At 37.8% G+C, this 21522-nt stretch overlaps 1 pseudogene; it reads right to left on the reverse strand.

Moving 5' to 3' along the window:
* Positions 1-20936: 20936 nt before the first annotated feature.
* On the reverse strand, positions 20937-21046 carry LOC132652580 (small nucleolar RNA SNORA70; annotated as a pseudogene).
* Positions 21047-21522: the final 476 nt, after the last annotated feature.

Consider the following 21522-nt stretch of genomic DNA (forward strand, 5'->3'; position numbering starts at 1 on the left):
CTCCTACTGCACTGCCACATCCAGCTGTGATGTGAGGGTTTGTGCCCAGGCTTATTGCATCTTGTTAGGCCATGTTCATTGAATATCCCTGGCAACCCTGTTTTTCTTTGTTGTTGTTGTTGTTTTGTTTTGTTTTTAGGGAGGGAGGAATAGATATGGAAAAGAGAGGAGCTGGAAAGAAAGATTGGGAGGGGGGAAGAAGGGAAACTGTAGTCAGGAAGTAATGTATGAGAGAAGAATTAAAGTTTAAAAAATTAAATTTATAAAAGCCAGGAAGATAAAACAAAAAATAAAATTTAAAAGAAAAATACAAGTAAATACACAATAAATATTAAGAGTAATAGAAAACTGAAAAGATTTTGATATAGATAATAATATTTAAGTATCATCATATGTATTAGAAAAACAATAGCAAGCACAAAAGATAAACTAACACATAAGATTAAAAATAATATCTAACTAGCCATTTTTTTCTTCAAGAAATATTCTTCACTAATAAAGGAAAAAAAAAAAGCCTTAGAGGAAAAGAATGTTAAAATAATTCTAGCCGGAAAACAGACTTAGAAATCGACCAGTTATCTAAATGTTGCAGGATATTTGATCCCATTGTGAACCCCAATATTGTGAACTGTAAAATTCTGTTTCTTGTTTAGTGTGGCTTAGTCTTAGAACACACCTTTAATTCAAAAGCTTTCCATACACAGGATTTAATAAATTTATCCCTAGGTCAAGAAGCAGAGTAAGAAACCAGCTGAGCCAATGTGAATCTTTTCAATGAGAATACCTATTTTCCTGTTTATTCCACAATAGTTGGATAGCACAATCAGACTGAGAACAAAAAGATGAAAGATAAAAAAATTAAAGCAAAAAAGAAATAAGATATCAGTCCATGTATTCACACTCATGGTTTTCACAATCAGGGAGCAGATTTCCATTTGACAAAATGCAATGGGTGAAAAACAGGAGGCTCTAGAATATGGTAGAGGCTTTCTTACCCCAAGAATGTAATACCTCAGTTAGCTAGAGTACTGGAAAGTCAATAGCCACCAAAGGCCACTCATGGCCAATGACTTCTGGATCAATTGTTTTACAAAGGCTGAACCATGGCAGATAGAAATATGAGATTTACAAAGTAATGTTCTTACAGGTTAGTGCTTAAAATAAATGAAGCGAGTAGAGCTCCTTTAAAGCAGTAACAAATCCCAAGAATGGGCTGCCCCAAGGGTTCCTATCTAGAGATTAACAATGCTTTAGTGGGCTGAGGTTCAGGGTGTGTGTGTGAGACCACATGAGTGCTGTTGCCCCTCCCATGGGGTAATCATGTTGTTACGCATCCCACCATGTTTGCTAAAGGTTTATGCACACCTTTCAGCGCCGGTGAAACATCTAATCACACATACCTTCCAAGCATCTGTGCTCATTGAGCTTGTTACATAATAAAGAAAGATAAAGGCAGGAAATCAGAATATGAACCAGAGCACCTTAACGTTTTCATTGTTTTTGGCCCTTGGACAGAACTAATTGACCAGTAGAAACTAGGACATTTCTGGAAATGTTGCAAGATGGAACTAGTTGTAAAGGTGTTTTGAGACAGTTTCTTCTGAGACTAAAACATTCTATTCTGCAGGGGAAAATGGCTTCAGGAAGTTCATGAAATCGACAGATGCACTAGCAATCTGTTTACTCCCTACAAAGTAAACAATGAAAACTGAGAATGCCTCTCAGAAGAATGGAGCTGAAAATAAGATTCAAAGAAGAAGAAGAAGAAGAAGAAGAAGAAGAAGAAGAAGAAGAAGAAGAAGAAGAAGAAGAAGAAGAAGAAGAAGAAGAAGAAGAAGAAGAAGAAGAAAGCTGTAAAGAAGACTCTATAACCAGACTAGCTTCTGGGAAGAAGCAGATACCAGTCAAGATGCCTGGAATATGTTTAGATCAGCTGATACACCTGGAAAGAAAACTCTTGAAAGGAAAAGTTTCAGATCAGGACCTCCAAGACCAAGTTCTTTGCACAAAAGTGATTTATTTTACCCAGGAGCAAATAGCACAGGGAATAAGGAACAAAGACAGAGATAGGGGATAAGGGAGAAGAAAAAAGGAACAAGGGAGAGGGGCAAAGCGTGTTTATCCAGGACTGCCTGTGAATAGAGAGGAGACAGACTTGGCCCCTAGGCAAATGGCAGTTCATAAAGATAAAAGGGGAAAACTGGGTTAGGCGGAGGTGTTTAAGTTTTATTGCTGGAGTTCAATATTTTGATAGCTGGATTCGAGTAGTCAGCCTCATAAAAAGGAAATTGGATAAATAAGTGAGTAGACCTTGAGAGCTAGCTTTAGGAATGTAACCCAACAATCTTCAGCAAGGTGGACAGATCTGGAGTCTTGTCTGAGCTCTTCCTAGAGCATCTTGAAGCGTTGAACCTGTTGGTCTTCCTGCAGGCTGGGCAGTGAGCTCCAGGTGTGGTGATCTGCCACTCTGCTGCAGTGAGCATTGGTGATACAACTGTCTTTGAGGAAACTCTGCACCTGTTGTAATCCCCAGCCCATAATCGCAACCCCAATAAAACTCAATGGCTCACCACCTTGGGCTTTGGTGGTATCTATGTTTTGCTCTGTTATTGTTCCCCTATTTGGAGTGAGGAAATGTGTGTCGAGTCTTCCCAGGAAACAAAACAAAAATGTTAAACTACCTAACTGGTTTCTTTTTTCTCTTCTCACAGTTGCACATAATATTACCTCTAAAATGTCTTTAGGTTGTTCATAACTGTGTATAATATCTATATAGAAAAAGTTAAAATAAACAATAAGGCAATCACAAAAGTCAATAAGATGACATATTACATGTGAAACACTTTAGAAAATATTAGTAACTTCAAATTTTATTTAACTAAAAGACTAAATGTGTTTCATAATTACCCTATAAGTTATCCAAGTATGTATTTTTTATTTCTCTCAAAATTGTTATAAAAATATAGAATATAAAATAATATAAAAGAATTATCTCCATGTTTTATATATGCATATATCTGTACTTACAATTAAAATATTTATTTTCAGTTTTGCTAACAGATGGTAGTACTTACTTGCAAAATTTTAGCCAACATAGTATAAAACAATTTAAATATTCTTAAATGTTTATTTTAAATGTTAATTATTTAAATGATGTTATGTGTGATACTATTTGAATGTAAGGTTTAACATCACGTCATTAATATTTAATAGCAGCATAAAGTATACCAATATATTGACATTATGGTGATATGAGAGAAATATTAAGGTATCATGCAAAAATACAAGTTTAGTTTGAGAGTATGATAAAGATCTGGAAGAAAATGTATAGCATAATTTGCATTACAAACTCAACTTTAATCCTACACAATGACATCTAATTGAGATAAAGTGACAAATTGGGACTGACAAAGTGATGAATCAGAGAAAGAGTTGACAGAATGAATCACAGAGCTCAGATACTCCAAACTCTCAGAAGAAGAGAAAGGAACTAGAAGATACTTAGGAACATCACAGAGAGCTTAGAGAGAAAGAGAATACAGTACAAAAATACAGAAGAGTTTGTGCAGTACCGTTCCATGCAGATTGGGTGAGTTCAGTGCAAGCAGTTCTGTGTAGTATATTTCTTACAGTTCAATGGGAGTTTGTCCAAGCAGAGCAATTCAGTTGGAAGCCAGTTTGAATCAGTAAGCTTGGAGAGGAACTTTGAGCCAGAGCAATTGAACTGAAGCAGCCAGACAAGTTAAGAAAAAACCGAAAGGGTGACCTCATTCAGCAGTTAAGTCTTAGAAGCTGAAGACATTCTAGCCTAGGTTAGCAGACTGAGAGTGGAAGCTGAAACCTTCAAGGTCCACCTTGCAGATTACATTGTACCACGGCTAGAACCTTCCAGGTCTAGGCCTAGGGGTACTGAGATAGAAATACTCTAGGCTCAGTCCAAGACATGAATTAGTAAGGCTTCAATATGACTCTCATCTTATTCTGTCATCTGAGAAAATAAAAGCAACATTTACAAACATTCAAATTGTATGTGAAAAGACTGCAAGAAAAAAAAGAGAATTAAATGAATGTATGTATTTATAAATTACTCCCTTGACTAAAAGAATTCAAGGTTGGATACAAAGAGGAAAGATTAAGCTATTATAGAGCTCAAGCATTCACACTAGGTCCAAGAATTATCTTTAGGGTCTCTGAAACTAGAAAGTGTATTAGGAAAAATTCCCCACAGCACATGTTCCTACCTGTACAGATGGCCGACAGGTTTCAAGAAGCAGACAGCAGAAGTCTCATTTTAAAGGTAGAGTACAGCATCTGCTTTGATACCCTGCAGGGCAGAGCCTTTCAGAGGCCCTCTGTGGTAGGCTCCTCACTTGTTCCCTGTTTTCTCCTTCTTCTGATGTCCATCCTCTTTGCCTTTCTGAATGGGGATTGAGCATTTTAGCCAGAGTCCTCCTTCTTGATTAGTTTCTTTAGGTGGACAGATTTTACTAGGTTTATGCTGTATTATAGTTCTAATATCCACTTATGAATGAGTATATACCCTGTGTGTCTTTCTGCTTCTGGGATACCTCACTCAGGATTATCTTATCCATTTCCCACCATTTACCTTGGGCAGAGTGCAGGGAATTTTAAGAAAGAAGTGGGAAATTGTAAGACCTGGAGAGGATGGGAGCTCCACAAGGAGAGCAACAGAACCAAAAAATCTGGGCACAGGTGTCTTTTCTGAGACTGATACTCTAACCAAGAATGATTAATGGAGATAACCTAGAACCTCTGCACAGATGTAGCCTATGGCAGTTCAGTGTCCAAGTGGGTTCCATAGTAATGGGAACAGGAACTGTCTCTGACATGAACTGATTGGCCTGCTCTTTAATCACTTCCCCCTAAGGGGGGAGCAGCACAGAGGAAGACAATGTAGCCACTTCTGATGAGACCTAATAGACTAGAATCAGAAAGAAGGAAGGGAAGACCTCCCATATCAGTAGACATGGGGAGGGGCATGCATGGAAAAGGGAGAGGGAAAGAGGGATTGGCTGGGGAGCTACAGGGGGAATACAAAGTAAATAAAGTGTAATTAATATATTTTTTTTAAAAGGAAAAAAGTTAAAGTACAGAGCTACACAGAGAATTCTCAATAAAGGAATACTGAATGGCATAAAAACACTTAGAGAAAAATCTCAGCATTTTTAGTCATCAGGGAGATACAAATAAAAACAACCCTGAGATTTCACCATCAGAATGGCTATGATCAAAAACACAAGTGACAACACATGCTGGAGAGAATGTAGAGAAAGAGAAACCGTCCTCCATTGCTGGTGGGAATGTAAACTTGCATAAGCACTTTGGAAATCAATCTGGTTCTTTCTCAGACAACTAGGAATCGTGCTACCTCAAGATCCAGCTATACCACGCCTAGGTATATATCCATCATATGCTTAATTATACAACAAGAACATTTGCTCAACCATGTTCATAGAAGCTGTTTTCATAATAGCCAGAATCTGGAAACAACTTAGATGTCCCCCAGCCAAAAAAATGGATACAGAAGTTGTAGTACATTTACTCAGCTATTTAACACAAGGAAATCATGAAAATTGCAGGCAAATGGATGGAACTAGAAAATATCATCTTGATTGAGGTAACCCAGAAATAGAAAAACAGACATGGTATATACTCACTCATAAGTGGTTATTAGACATATAATATAGGATAAACATACTAAAATCTAGACTCCAAAAGAAGCTAAACAACAAGAAAGACCCTAGGGAAGACGCTCAACCCTCATTCAGAAGGACAAACACGACACAATAGACATCCAAAGCAGGAGAAGACAGGGAACAGAACAGGAGCCTACCACAGAGGACCTCTGAAAAGACTCTACCGATCGAGGTATCAAAGCAGAGGCTGAGACTCATAGCCAAACTTTGGGCAGAGTGTATGGAATTTTATGAAAGAAAGGAGAGATAGAAAGACCTGGCAGGGACAGGAGCTCCAAAAGGAGACCAACAGAGACAAAAAAAAAAAAAAAACAAAAAAACAAAACAAAACAAAACAAAAAAAAAAAAACAACTGAGCCCTGGAGGCCCTGAAGAGAATAATACCCTATCCAAAGACAATGCATAGAGAGTACCTAAAACCCTGGCTCAGATGTAGCCCATAGGCTCAGTCTCCAATTGGGGTCCCTAGTAAGGGGAACTGGGGCATTGTCTGGCATAAACTCAGTGGCAGGCTCTTTGATCACCTCCTCCTGGTGGGTGGGGGTGCGGGCTTGCCAGGCCACAGAGGAAGACAATGCAACCAGTCCTGATGAGCTCTAATAGGCTAGGCTCAAGTAGGCAGGGAGGAAGACCTCTCCTATCAGTGGACTTAAGGAGGCTCATGGGAAGAGAAGGAGGAGGAAGTGGGATTGGAAGGAGATGAGGGAGGGGCCACAGCTGGGACATAAATTAAATAAATTGTAATAAATGATAATTATATACGTATGTAAAATCTTAGGTGTTGGATGTGTATATTGGAAGAAAAATTAATTAAAACATCCAAAAAAAAAAAAAAAAAAAGCAGGGATGGGGGTAAGTCAGGCAGCCCCGATGAGGCTTCAAATGTAGTTGTAGGCTTTGGTAATGCAGTAACTGCCAGTGGCGATGGGTCAACAATCGACAGGGCTGCATTTTGTCTCCCCCATGAAAGTGCTTTGGTTGGATGCAATCTTGAGAGAGAACTCTTTTTTTTTTTTTTTTTTTTTTTTTTTCAAAAATGAACTGCGGTAGATTTCTGAAAACAAGGGATGATAACAATCAGGAAGCCTGAAGTTAAGTTACCAGAGCACCAGCGCAAGAGGATATCATGGCAGGTCTTCAAGAAGACGGGGAAGCCGATAGCTGATAAGACAGTGTTCAAGTACCAGGAGGCTTCGCTCAGGATTTAGAACCTATGATGTAACGTCACTGTGCCATGTGTGGTTAAGTACTGATCTCTCGTCACTTGAGGCTAACCACAGAGCCAAAAGCCCTCAGAAACATGTAAACACATGGGATTCATTGCCACAGAGACATGAGACCAAACAGCAACCCCTTCCATTCAGAAAGCTGTTTGATGTTCAGAAAGTATAAAGCAGATCCAACTACGTGCGTCTCACTGTTGGATTTGAGTCCCTCATTTCCAGCAGACAACCATGGCTGCAGCATCATTCAATTCAGATCATACTAATAGGAGAGCTCCCAAGAGTAAGAGAACTACTTGTCTCCAAGGATTGCAAAGGCAAGTATAACCAGCTTGGTCAGGTCTTTAACACAAAAAAAGAAGGAAAAAAAAAAAAAAGAAAACTACTAAAGTGAAGACATTTCTAGTAGACACTTGGCACTTGGACTTGACAGGTTAAACACTAGGCAAATTTGTAGTTAGTAAAAGAATTTCCAAGTTCAACTCTCCAGTCCCCAAGGTTGCAAAAAGCAGGCACAATTCTAATTTTAGAGAACTAAGAAAAAAGCAAAAGGACTTAGTCTTTTTTGCTCCTTGTGACACTTATTTCCTTTTGTTTCACTCTAGTTTCAGTGGTTTTCTGAATAAGCCTATATTTGTAAACATTTATTTTGTTATTTGTGCTTGTGCATTGTTGTGTAGAGACTTTTCCTAGGCAGATACAATACACACCAGGTACATTACACACACATCAGCTTACTCCAGGAAGGAAGTCCAGGACAGATCAACAGTATCATTATACCACTGCCCATCTGGTGAACCAATGAGTTTTTAATTCTTTTTGTTTGTTTATGAGAGTCACTAACAGGAGTGTGAGTGAGGTGTTACTTACAGGATGCCAGGATAATGCAAAAGCCACCGCATCACGAGGAATCATACCCCAACATGGGTCCCGACTGCCAGAACTGCAGCCCTTCAATCTTCTATGCAGCCTGCATGCAGCTCCGTGGTCCAAGCATCTCTGTTTATGCAGTTTCTGTAGTCCAAGTCTCCATTGCATCAACTGTTAACTCCCCTTCTGTACCGCTGGAGAGGACACCCCGGAGAGCTTTCAAAATTCCTGTGTTTTTCTGAACAAGTGACCTTTTGTTTATCAGCTAGTTATCATCATTGGAGACCGACTTTCTTTTCTGCTAGAACTTTGCTGGTAAGGTTGCAATCCAAAGGACTAGACCACAAAATTGTATGTGTGCCTGAGTATACCTATGTGCACCACATGCATGTCGGCACCTGTGTAGGTAAGAAGAGAGCATGGGATCCCATGGAACTCAAGTTACAGGCCTGTGGGAACTGCCTGGTGAGAGAACTGGGAACTTAAGCCCAGTCTTCTGCAAGAGCAACAGGTGCTCTTACTGCTGAGCCGTGTCTCCAGACCCATCTAATATTTTAATTTATTTTTTATTTATTACAATGTATTCACTTTATATCCCAGCTGTAGTCTCCTCCCTCATCCCCTCCCAATCCTGCCCTCCCTTCTTTTTCTCCTCCCATACCTCTCCCCCAGTCCACTGATAGGGGAGGTCCTCTTTCCCTTCCATCTGACCCTAGCCTATCAAGTCTCATCAGGACTGGCTGCACTTCCTCTGTGGCCTAGGAAGGCTGTCAACCCCCTCAGTGGGAGGTGATGAACCAAAGAACTAGCCACTGAGTTCATGTCAGAGACAGTCCCTGTACCCCTTAAAGCCCACTTGGAGACTGAGCTGTATAAAAACATCAGATGAATTCAAGAATGGAAGTTAAGAAAAACATAAAAACTTAAAAATTAGATGGGGGCTCCCATTTACATATTTATATATTATTTATATATTATTCAATTTGAGAGGCACTCTTCATCCACCTTGAGTAAAGTTCTGAATGCTGCTATAGTTTGAGAGTTTCTAGGGAATTGTTAGTGAGAAATTGAAGAGAATAAAAAAAAAAAAAACAAGGTCAATGCTCCTGGGTAATATACTTAATATGAAAACAAGGCATTTGTGGAGACCTTTTTAAAGCTAATTGGGTGCTTTTGTTGTTGTTGTTTCCTTTATTGAAGCTCTCTAGTGTTTTCAAGTCCCCCAGGATGCCAGAGCATCCCTCTTGCACTTGCACAGCTGGGTCCAGCGCTGGGTCTAAACACTTGGACACAGTCCTCCTTTGCTTAAACAGCAGATCCAGCTGTGCAGAAGCATTAGCCTGACTCAAAATACAAATATGATCATGAAAATAAGCAGATGCATCAAGCACATGCTCCAGGCTACAATAGAAAATGCTTTAAAATACAATTTTATTTATATATGTTCAACTTATAAAAATTACTTATAACAAGTAACTTGGAAAATAAATATTTATACTTCTAAATAATGGAAAATAGACTTTGAAAGATTCAAAAATAGCTCTTAAACCTGTTGTAAGTTAACTTTGAAATTACACCTGATAATTGTGAAAGCCAGCTTCGCTATGCTGTTTGATTGACTTAAAAATTCTACTCTCTAAGAAAAAAAAATGTTTAGTTACATTCTACATAGAGGAAAACAAAAAAAATATGTGCATAAGATTATGTGATATTGCCCTTGGGGAAATTAAAATAAAATACTTCAGTAAGTGCAGTATATCATGTGAATAATTTAATTTAAACCTTACATGTAATTATCCTTATCCAAATAGCTGCAATGATGTTATAAATAAAATTACCATAAGAGAAGTTATATTGTGTTTTTATTACATATAAACATATGTTGACTATATTTGAATAAATATATATTTTGAATATGATACACATAAAGCTTAGTGGTACTTCAGCAGTCTTAAACACACTGGAATTCTAAACAGGGTAAACCTATTTACCTCCCACAGGTTAACACACACACACGCTCACGTACACACACACATGCACACAAGCACTCCTTGGGTTAGACCCAGACAAAGTGTACTAGGCTAGGAGATTTAAATAATAGCTATGAATTGGGCTTACAGAGACTAGCAGGGGGAGATAAAGATTCCCAATGGCCACATTGTAGTAAGCTGTGTAGTTCCAGGTTTGTAGAGAAGTACATCCTATCAGACAAAGGAGAGGGAAAGAAAATAATTCCTCAATTATTTAAGGACATATAGAAATGCTTTCAAATATTACCTTTCAGTTCTCACATTTGGCAGTAATTATTTGACACAGATAACACTTGGTAGAAGGCCCTCCCTTCTCCCCTCCAGGTCCCGCCTCCATTCCCCCTTTTTCACGCATGCCCCTCCCCAAGTCCACTGATAGGGGAGGTCCTCCTCTCCTTTGGTATTAAGTGCAATTCTGTTTATAAATATTTAATATAAATAAAAGAAAATTAGTGCTTAGGTACTTTAATGGCAAAAAGTTAGGAAATGTTAAACATTTAGAATAATATATGACATAGACTTACCATCTTCAATTAATATATGAATCTAAAGATAAAACTTACCCAGCAATAAATCATTCTTGAATGATTAGCATTAAATTCTACGTTGTGAGTACTGCATATATTGTAGATTAAAAAAATCATGAAAAAATAACTCAGATAAATAGATAAAAATGTATGAAAATTGTTAAAATTGTATCACTTTAATGAGTAGATATTAGTTAATAAGGAAACCCAAGAAGATTCAAAATGCAGAGAATAAATGACTATGAAGTGATCAGCCACAAATGGGGCATCTATATTAACAACCTTCCCCCTGAAGCACAAAGACCATCCTGATGGCAGAAAGACTGTAAGAGGGACAAGACTGGGAAAAATGCCATGGCCTTATTGTCTAGACACAACAAGGTCATTGCACCCAAGAACTCACTCATAGCCCTTATGGTTGTCTGCATAATTCTGTACAACATCAAAGTAGCCAACATTACAGTACGGGAAGGGCTCAGGAGGCCCTCTCCTTATCTAGGGAGGTTTATGGTGTTAATAGGTGTAAGAGGAAATAAAACTTTTTTGGTAGGTTGCCCATGCAGTGGATTGTCCCCACCCATGAGCTTATGGGCAGCCCTAATCATACTCACTCGTCTATAAAAACACAAGAAACCATGAAGTATGGAAGGGAGGGAAATAAGGAATGTGAGAGTGAGGAATAAGTGTGGATAGAATAAAAAATACATTGTATGCATTAATGGAATTTTCAAAGAGTAAACACAATTTTAAAACATAAATAGTTAAATATATAAAAACCATAATAGAATTTAGAAAGGAAGCATTTGGAAGGAAGTTTTTAGTGTCGAACAGGGAAACTGTTGAGGACTTGTAGTCTGTCCCACTACTACATGGCCTATGCTGCCCATAAGATTGACACTTGTAGCTTTTCTATCTTGACACTTGTGGCAGCTATCAATGGAATAGGAATATTAGTCTTTCCACTAAACTGACAATGATGACATTCTTAGTTGTCCGCTTGACAAGTCTGGGATGAAGGAAACTCAAAGAATTGCTTCCATGAGACTAGGCTGTGGTCATGCCTGGTGGGGGTGATTTCTTGATTTTTGTTTGGTAAAGGAGGGCTTAGCACAGTGTGGGAAGTAATACTGCTGGGCACGTGGGGTGGCCTGCATAAAGAAGCTAGCTGGACAGAAGCAGGGAGCAAGTCGCTATGCAGTGTTCCCTCACAGGTCCTGCCTCAGTTCCTGCCTCCAGATTCCAGCTTGAGTTCCTACAATGGCTTTGCTCCTGATTAGCTATGAAATGGAAGTGTGAGACAAATAAACTCTTTCCTCTCTCAAGTTGCTTTTGGTCACCGTGTTTATCAAAGCAACAAAAACAAAACTAGAACATGTATTAATCTACTCACTGTTATTTTATTTAAATCCAGGGTTAGGAAAACAGGGAATAAAAATATAACACTACGTAAGATTAACCCCTGTAGAATATTCTGTTCTGACATGACTAGAATGCAATGTGAGAAACGAAAACAGTGGTTACCTTCTTTCTTTCTCTTTTTGTTTCTTTCTTTTTACCTTGATATAAAATATCAAGCTGCAAGAGTAGAGAATTAACTCATTTTCATCCTAGCTAATAACTTCATATAACAGAAGATAATTAAAAAGCTGAGTAACTCTCTTTATTAAAGGCCAAGTATAATAAAACATGCATCTTTAATAAAGAGTATTTATTATAAAAGTTCATAGAAATTACTTACTTATTAATGGAGTCCTCAGTTTTAAGAATTTATAAAAGATTATATTTTATTGTTTAACATTTCCTACAAATAAAAAGCATTAAATTTTCAAAGTGTTACTATATTTATGCATTTATTAATCTACTTAGGAAAAATATACATAAATTATGCTAAAAGTAAACAGAATTTTTAAATTAAGTGTTTAAAATATTTATTAAAAATCTTGATATATATAATAGACTATAAATTGTCTTATTCTTCTTAAAGAAGAAACCTAAAATTTTAAATAAACTTTCAATTTTCTGTATGCTTTTTGCAATGATTGGGATTGATGAGAGACACAGACAGAGACAGAGATAGTGAGAGGGACATACAGAGAGAGACAGAGATAAAGAGAGTGAGAATATTTTTAATGAGGTATAGCCAAGGGCCACATATCAGTTTTATTAGTATCTCTGAACTAAAAATTAACACTCTAAAACGTAATGCCTTCTGAGTAAACTCTCAAGATTATTGTGTCCAGGCAAGGGGGAGTGACAAGGAGTTTCATTGCCATCAGCATTGAGAGGTAAATGTAAAACAGTAAGTCCTAAAACAAGAGCAGAAAGCATCCATTCCCAGAGCCTTTGCTGTTTGAAGTGAAATTTACTTAAGCAGAAGGAAAATAATGTGAAGAAAAGAAGATTTATGAATGAAATGAAGAATACTAGAAATACATACATATGGGTACAACTGGAAATATTTATATTTATGTAAAACACAAGCATAAATTACTCTAAGACACAATAACATTATGTTATTTATGATACATTAGAAAAATATAGGTCAATATTACACAAAGGGCAGTTGTTAGAAAGAAGCATATATTTGCCTGATTTATATTATATATAAAATGACATTTTGAAATATTTAAGAGTAGAACATAAAAATTCAAAAGGGCGAATCAAGCATTGAAGGCAAACATAAAATATTCTCTAACTATAATGAAGCAAATTTAAAGTCTGTGACAATAAGGTCTGTGGTTATAACTAATTATAATATTTTAGAATGATTAATAAATAAAAATGTTCTGTAACTTCATTTTGTCAAAGTAACTTGTGGCATTAAATATGTTAAAAAAGACCAGTTTTGAACCAACAATAATGATTTTAAACTTAAGAAACTACAGGGCAAGCACTGGATAGCAATTCCCAAAAATCAAATAAAAGAGAGTATTTTGATTATAGGGAATAAAAACAAAAAGCAGAAAATAAAAAAATAAAAAATTAAAATCAATTCAAATTACTATTAAAATAGCAAATTAAGGAGAAATTAATACATTTTGAGAATCACAAACTGCCAAAATACAGTATAGATAAATAGCTATAACCCTATATTTTTTCAGCAAACACTGTATTTAATACTTTGCACAATGAAATTTGAGATACAAATTGTTATGTTCTAGTAAAATCATTTCAACGTAGTAGGAAGAACCGTTATATTTAAAATTTAAAATAAATAAAATATGATGAAATATATTATCGCTCACAGTACAAGACCACATTTTCCAACAATGTAATTTTAGTTAATTCAAGAAAGACAACTGTTTCTGGGACTGGACTTATGACCTACCTGTTTACAAGCTTGATCAAATGAAAAAAGAGGAAGAGACAGAGAAATTGAGTGAGTGAGTGAGTTAAGGGAAACTCCATTATGTCTGAGAAAATGTCCCTTCATTAGTTTTTCATGTTTTCTCTGGATAGACAGAGGCTGAAGTTTTAGAGCAGAGAGGAGGTATCCAGTGTGTACAAACATGTCTTACCATAGTTAAAATGGATTATTTCTGATGACTTTGACCATGATTGCCTGGGTAAGGTCTGGTTTTCACACCTACCTCTCTTTAAAGATTGCTGTTCTCTAATGGAGTCAGTTTATGTACGTCAGTTCTATTGCTGGCAATCTCACTTCCGCTTGCTGAGGAAGAGTTTATGTATAAATTATTTTGAATTTTTGAGATGAAAAATTGGTCTATTCTCATATTTGTATTTGGTATTCATGTAAGCTAGCATGCTCTAGCTCACTACTGTTTCTCAGAATGATGCACAAGAAGCATCTACCCATTTCAATCATTAATCTATTTTATTAATGACTCATAAATCTTGGTACTTTAAAAATATTATCATATTTATACTCAGCAACTTCACAGTTTTACTGATTCTGAAGGTGGTATTTCCTTAATATTAAATTGCATTTGTTGATCAATAATACACAGATTTACATTTAATTTTGGTTAATTTTCTCAGAGCACTTGATCCAGAATATACATAGAGGCTTTTTAGACAGTAAATCCAAACTTTGCAAGTATTTCATATGTTATGAATACGAAAGGAGAAAAAATGACATACATACTGTTTAGTGATTGAAAAAAATGGATTGATGCATTCGAATACAAACAAACTCTAGATAAGCAGACTTCTCCTTACAAACATCTCCAAACCAACATCCTTTACAGGAAACCACATATACTTAAAAGAATGAAACACTTTTAGGCCAAGCTGCTAAGGAAGCTGAGGTGGAAGGGCTGCCATCAAAAGCTATGTCTATACTACAAGTGAGCTATACTATAAGGACAGCTGGGCAGCTTGGAGACATTGTAGGGTAGAGCTGGACATGTACCACAGAGGTAAAGCACTTGCCAAGTGTTCAAGGGCCCCTCCGTTCACTACCTTACCCTAATGGCACACACACAAAGTAAATCAAGGAAAGTACTACTCATTATGAACCTTTCTTTAACGTTACCAACATTGTCACTTCATCATGGAATGCCGCCTACTGCCAGTGGACATGAATCATTTAACAACTGACTTTCTTTTCCAGTAGGGCCTCAGCTGACCATCAATCATAACTTTTCATCCTACAATGTTCTTCCATGTCTTTTTTTTTTCCTACCTTAAATAGTGAGGATTGAACCCAGGGCCTTACGAGAGACAGAGAAGCACACTATTCTGTGGCATATTACCAGTTCTTTAACGTATCCGTAGAGCTGGGAAGGTAGACTTATTTGGCCCAAAAGTGTCTTTTCACCTCAAGGAATTTTTTTGACATTATTATTTATTATTGTATAATACTAATATTATTGTGTAATAATAATATTGTATAATAACTATAATGATAAAAGCCAGGTGCTATCGGCAAGCACAGAGGAGACAAAGGCAGGCAGATCTCTAAATTCAAGGCTAGCTTGGTCTACATTCCAAGTTCGAGGATGGCGAAGGCTACACAGAGAAAACCTGAAAAGGCAGAGAAAAATAATTACATTGTTTTCGTCCTATTCTAACACGAAATTGAAACCTTTGTAATGCTAATTTACTACCAATACTCAACCATCTATTGATAATGCTAAATAATGTACTCTGCTACAGACAGCCCACAGCCTCTAATGCGAATCTTAGGAGCTTTTAGAGCTCTGAAATTCAAGAAAGCTTCCATCATTTTTCAAGCACCCTATGAAAAGCCTGAGGAAGTTAATGCCGGCATTAGAATCTAGTCTAGCTTTCTCCCTTCTCCCACATAGCTGACTGTATAGCTACTGAAAATTCTTGACACTAACATGCTGTTGGGACCTTGTACTTCAAGACTAGATAAAATGCAATGAAGAAAGTTTTAGAAGCAGAGAAGATTTTTTTAAAGCTTTTACAATGCCTTTACTTGGAGACATAGAAAAATCTCCTCGTTACATATGGAAAGGAAATGTGATTCAATGAAATTCAGTGCCTGTCAGCTAATGCTAAAGCTTCAGTTCTAAGACTATGAAAGCAAGAACAAAAAGAAAAATATAATTAGTGTTCCTCTCTTTCCTTAGCCCTTCCAACAGGATCCAAAATAATTTTCTCTGTAATCCTCCTTCAGGGCAACCACATACTCACACAACGGAGAAAATCTTCTTTCATTTCTTCAAATATTCTTGTCATTCTTCTATCAATGAACAAAAGTACACATGTCTTCAGCCAAATTTTCATGATTCAAAATCGTCTTCTATCTCCTCACCCACCTACAGGTGAGTGAAAGAGGTACATTCTTGGCTGACATAATTCAGGGCTAAGAATAGCATATAATTGACATTCCTTTTCTTGCTCAGTCTCGCCTTTCCATAGAATCCAAATCAACCTCTTCATAATTGTTATCAGGCACACCTATGTCCTCATGATCCTCAGTAAACACTTCTTCCATTCTCTTATCCACAGACCAGGGAGAAAAGGCACAGTTGGCATAAATCATTTCAGCTATCTTGTCTACGTGAGACCTTACCTCAGCAAGCGACATGATCTTTTTCAGCATGTACGCAGCTCATGCTGCCTAAGCCAGATACTGTAGGGGGTAGTTGTAATTAATCTCAACTTTAAGACAATAGGGTATCAGTTCGCCACTGGATGCTAGACTGGACTAGAAGGTGACAATGGGAACATTTTCATCTTCAGAACTCAAACATCATGGTTCAGTAGGGAGAAAGCCATGTATTTACCATGGTTTAGGGCTGATTGCATGGTTCTAAGCAGACATTGATGAGTTCTGCTAGAGTAGGATATTTTTAGGACAAATAGTAGTGACCTTTGTAGCTAGAGGTGTGGGAATAGGGCAAAGGCTGGTTTAAAATTCTGTCAGATCAACACTTAGAACTCTATCAAATTTGAGGGAAACAGTCATGGGAGGGACATTTTAGGTAATAACGCTTTTTTTGTTTTTTGTTTTTTGTTTTTTTTCCTTCTGGGAGAGAGAAGACATCTCCATTCGTATTGGCTAGGCTGGCAATCATTGGCAGCACTTTCTGGGAGATGTACTATCTAGATCTGGCAGCCATCCAGAGGACCAAATGAGAAAACTATTTTGGGGGATTTGACTCCTATAGCTCTTTCTTTAGAGAGACAGTCTCTGACTGCCGTGTGTCTAGGGTAACTTTTGTAAACTGATAGGTAGATGAGCTGACAGGAGCTTAGTATAGGTCTGACATTCAAAACGGGGGTTTCTCCAACAGATGCACTTGATGACCTCATTGTTTACTAGGAAGACACATGCACTCAGAGTGCGCAAAATACAATAAATGAAGACTGAATTGAAGGGCTCAGCTCCTGTGGTTGAAACCTGATCGACCTAGAAAACAGGACTCTAGCTTGGGATTCTTGCAATAATGAAGAGATAAAAGGTTCCATCAACAAGGAGGTAAATCCAGAGTCAGTTCTAACACCAAAATTTCTGAAAATCAAGAACCCCTGAAGGCTTATGCTCTAGCTTGCCTGAGCATTTGGCGGTCACTAAAGAAAGAATGCTGACAATTGGTTACTGCATTAAGCCTACACTCCATTTAAATGCATATTTACATACATATTTACATATGTACATAAGCATTTACAACTCTATGAATTGAGGTCACTGATCTTCTTCCCAATGCCTTAGAGCCCATGTGCATAGTCTTTTGTAGGATCTTCCTTGCCTGTGATGAGCTTCTTGGGGTGGAAAACCTGAGAGTAAGTACTAATGTGAACTTAATCAGAAAAAGGGAAGACAGCTACTCATCACCAACAAACTTCACTTTGAAGGGCCCAAAGGAGACAAGTTGACTATGTGGTCAGTGGAGGAAGATGGCAGGACAGACGTCTGGTACACATAACAATTCCAGGTCTATAAACGTTGATGAGAATATATGCCTGCAAGAACCTGCCTTGCTAAGAATTGCTGACGGAGCCATATGCCTCTCTAAATATTTTGTCACATAGCATCTGGCCATTTGGCAGAATGCCATCTTCTAGGTAGTAGAGTTCTTATCAGACTTTGCCAATCTGGATGCTGACCTGGCCAACATGAATGGAGATATACTTACTGTGGGCATAACAGAAAAAAAATGTCTAAATCAATCTATGTGAAACAAAACACTCATAGAATCTTAAAGTTAACAAATTTCTTCTTTAGAAATGGCTTATGGAGGTATGGTTATAGTTCGCATAGAGCATATGTCAAGGCTCAGTCCCTAGCACTTTTAAAATTAAATTTGACATATGCTATTTTTGTGTGTGACTATTTTTTTCCAATCTACTTTAGATTTGGTTCTTTTCATATAGTGAAAAGTACATAGCCACAGCTGCTTCTTCTAAAAAACCTAGGCAAGTAGACCGTACATCTTCCCACTGTGCAGGCCCCAGAATCCTAATTTTGATTGTCTGGACAAATTTTTGAACAGTTCATGGCTCAGGAAGCATGTGACCAGAATACTGCAGACAATGAACCAGGCTATAAGACAAGACAGACCTCTTTACAGCAAGACATGTGAACAACTGTGGAAGCATGTACCCTGGTCCTGGCTCTATGGAGGCTGCAATGAGCTGCCTGCGTCTAGCTATAGGAACACTGACCAGCACATACACTTCTGCCATAGAGCAGCAAAAATATTACCAGTCCCCACATCTGATCCAAGATTCTCCTTCCTGCTAATGCCTATTTCTACAGGAATTCCTAATGCAGGTCAATGCAGATGGCCTCCTTAGGCTAATGGAAAGTAAATTATCTTAAAACAGTGGGGCTACGGTGTGATCTACTGTCAATGACCTCCACAGTCAACGACTTCCACAATTCTCTTATTGTTTTTAAATAAAAGTATAAAAAGGAAACATATGCCTGGCGATGCAGGTTGGTCATAAAACACTTGTCTAGCATGTAGTGGGCCCTGGGTTCAGAATCCAGAAGAGAAAGAACAGGGAGGGAGAACAGGGGACAGGGAGAATGAAAGAGATATGAAGAGGAATGAAAGAGGGTGCAAAGAAAGAGAAGAGATGGAGAACAGGAAAGAAAGCATGTGAGGCTGTCAGTGGAAAAGAGACAGAAGATGGGAAGGAAAAGCAGAAGAGGGAACAAAGAGCAAAGGAAGTCAAGAGAATGGAGAGAGGATGGGGATAAAGGAAAATGAGTAATGTAGAGGGGGTAATGCTCACCTATTTTAGTTCCCACTGCCTTTTGCTCTTTTGTATATGCTCTGGGATTCTAGCCCCTTGAATTTAGAGACGTAGAGTGTCTCTTCAAATACTTTCAATGGTTACACAAATGTGACCCACTCTCCATGGTCACCAAAGGTTAGAAGAAGGCTGCAGAAAGAAACATCATCTTTTCTCCACCAAAAAGCTACACATTGCAGTAACAGGCTGGAGCACGGGGACTCCCGGAGCTTCTTACGTAGCACATCAGTGTGGCAGGTGCAGGTGTCCAGGCTGTTGTGACTTTTCTCTGACCCAGACTGGACAACGGACACCTGCCTAGTTTTCCCTGAAGACAGAACTCTGCTTTAAGACCCTGCACAAAAGACCTTGGGAAGTCGGGGTGGCTGCACCTGCAGACTGAACATGCCTGGCTTCAGGTTCAAGCAGAAGTGAACATAGACTTGCAGTGTAGACTAATATAGAGGAAATGTAATCCAGCACCATGGCTGCTCTGGCAAGGGATCACATTCTTCTAGGTTTTTGCAATCCAGCTAGAATGACACACCTTTAATCCCTCTGGCTGGGAGACAGTACACACCTTTAATCCCTAGCAATGTAAGGAAGGTTAGCTTGTAGCAGGAAGCACCCATGTTTGAAAGGGATGTCTAATTGAGGGGCAGACAAAGTGAGACATCAGACAGTTGACAGAATGAGTTAGAATTAGGATACACACAACCCTCACTAGGACAGGAAAAAGAGGACTTAGAAGAGCATCTCAAAGGGAGAGAAGATGTAGCTTTTGCCAGGACAGTTTTACAGACACAAGTTGTACAGAGAACAAGCTAGACACAAGAAAGACAGAGAATGAGAGGGAGCCAGGAGATTAGAATAGATTGCTAGAGTTAATTTGAGGCCAAGCAGAGCAATTTAGTCTGCAGCTGAGGGAAGCCAGTTTGAATCACTCAGCTTAGAGAAGACCTTGGTCAAGAACAGCTGAGTTGAAAGAGCCAGTCAGAGTTGAGAAAGAACTAGAAAGTAAGAGCTTATTTAGCAATAAGCCTATGAGATGACAATTACATTTGGCAAATAGAAGATACTTTTGCAGACAGATTGAACAGGCTTTCTTTAATCTGGAAAAAGCTTGAATTGCAGATGCATATTTTTTTTTTTTAAGATGAAGCATCTTAAATCCAGAGACTGCAGTTGAGAATGGCCTCACTGACTATTGTTATGTTGCCATACTTGATCAGTGGATTTGCCTCTTTCTTCTCTTACCAGAAAATTGGCCTTAATTAAAAATAATGCCACAATAAATGTATAGTTAATAGTAGTATTATCTTATTAAATTTATTTCTATGTTTTCTTCTTACTGTAGTTATTTAAGACAGGATCTTGCTATGTAGCCTAATTAGGTCATGAAACCACAATGATCCTCTTGCTTCAGCCTTTCAAATGACAGGATTACAGGTCAATAAAGCTGATGGTATAACTTTAGACCTTCATTTAACATTCTTGAAAGTTAATTAATTATTCACTTATCTGTATAATATGTAAATTTTAGTGAGTAGAATTGCAGCACAGTAGAAGCCATATGAAGTAAAGAGTACCGTGATTAGGGATAAGTCTGATTTCATAAGTATTGGGAGTGGACTGCTTCTTGGATGTTATGTCTTGAAGTTCATCTTCAACCACCTTATGCAATCTTTATTCTTGGAGAAGTGGGTTTTCTGGGTGGACCTGGAAAGGACCACTGTCACAGGTTCCTTATTCTAGATCTTGGTGAGGATGGACATAATGCCTGGACAATGTGACCTTTTAACTCTGCCCAAGGCTTTCCCAAAAGGTTCTATGTAATTTTCTATGGTAAAGACTGAAGACGGCATGAGCTTGAAGACATGAGTACTCCTGGATAGCTGTCTCTATGGTCCCTCACAGACCTCCATTAATTTACAGTCTGTACACATCATCAAGAAGGCTGCTTTCTGTAGCCACTGCAAACCAGGCCCCACAAAAAACTGCAGATTGAACTCCATATGCCACTAATAATCTTTACATTGAATTTATCTTTTCTCATAGATTCAACCCTGCTACTATTTTTTTCAGATTTAACTTCAAAATATGCTCATTAGTTTTCTTAATTCTATTTTTAAAAACTATTATAAAATATGATAATATAGTATTGTTTAACAATTTAAAGCACCTTGCTTATTTAAATACCATAATGGTTTTAACAAGAGTTAATCTTGGTCACTATTGATTAGCTTTCCATGATAAGAGCAAAATGTTTGAGGTGATCAATTTAAGAGAAAAGGTTTATTTTGGCTCATGAGAAGACAATTCAGCCTGCAAAGAATTAGCCTTTGTAGCGATTGTGCCAGTGATGGAACTAAAGATTGTGTAGTAGAAGCACCTGTTCCCCTAATGTTTCCCAGGAAGCTAAGGAAAGAGGAAGAGGAATGGCCAGGTCCTCAGGTAAGGCAGTCAAGCATAGCAAAGA

The sequence above is a fragment of the Meriones unguiculatus genome, chromosome 2 (assembly GCF_030254825.1).
Source record: "Meriones unguiculatus strain TT.TT164.6M chromosome 2, Bangor_MerUng_6.1, whole genome shotgun sequence".
Classification (NCBI taxonomy): Eukaryota; Metazoa; Chordata; class Mammalia; order Rodentia; family Muridae; genus Meriones; species Meriones unguiculatus.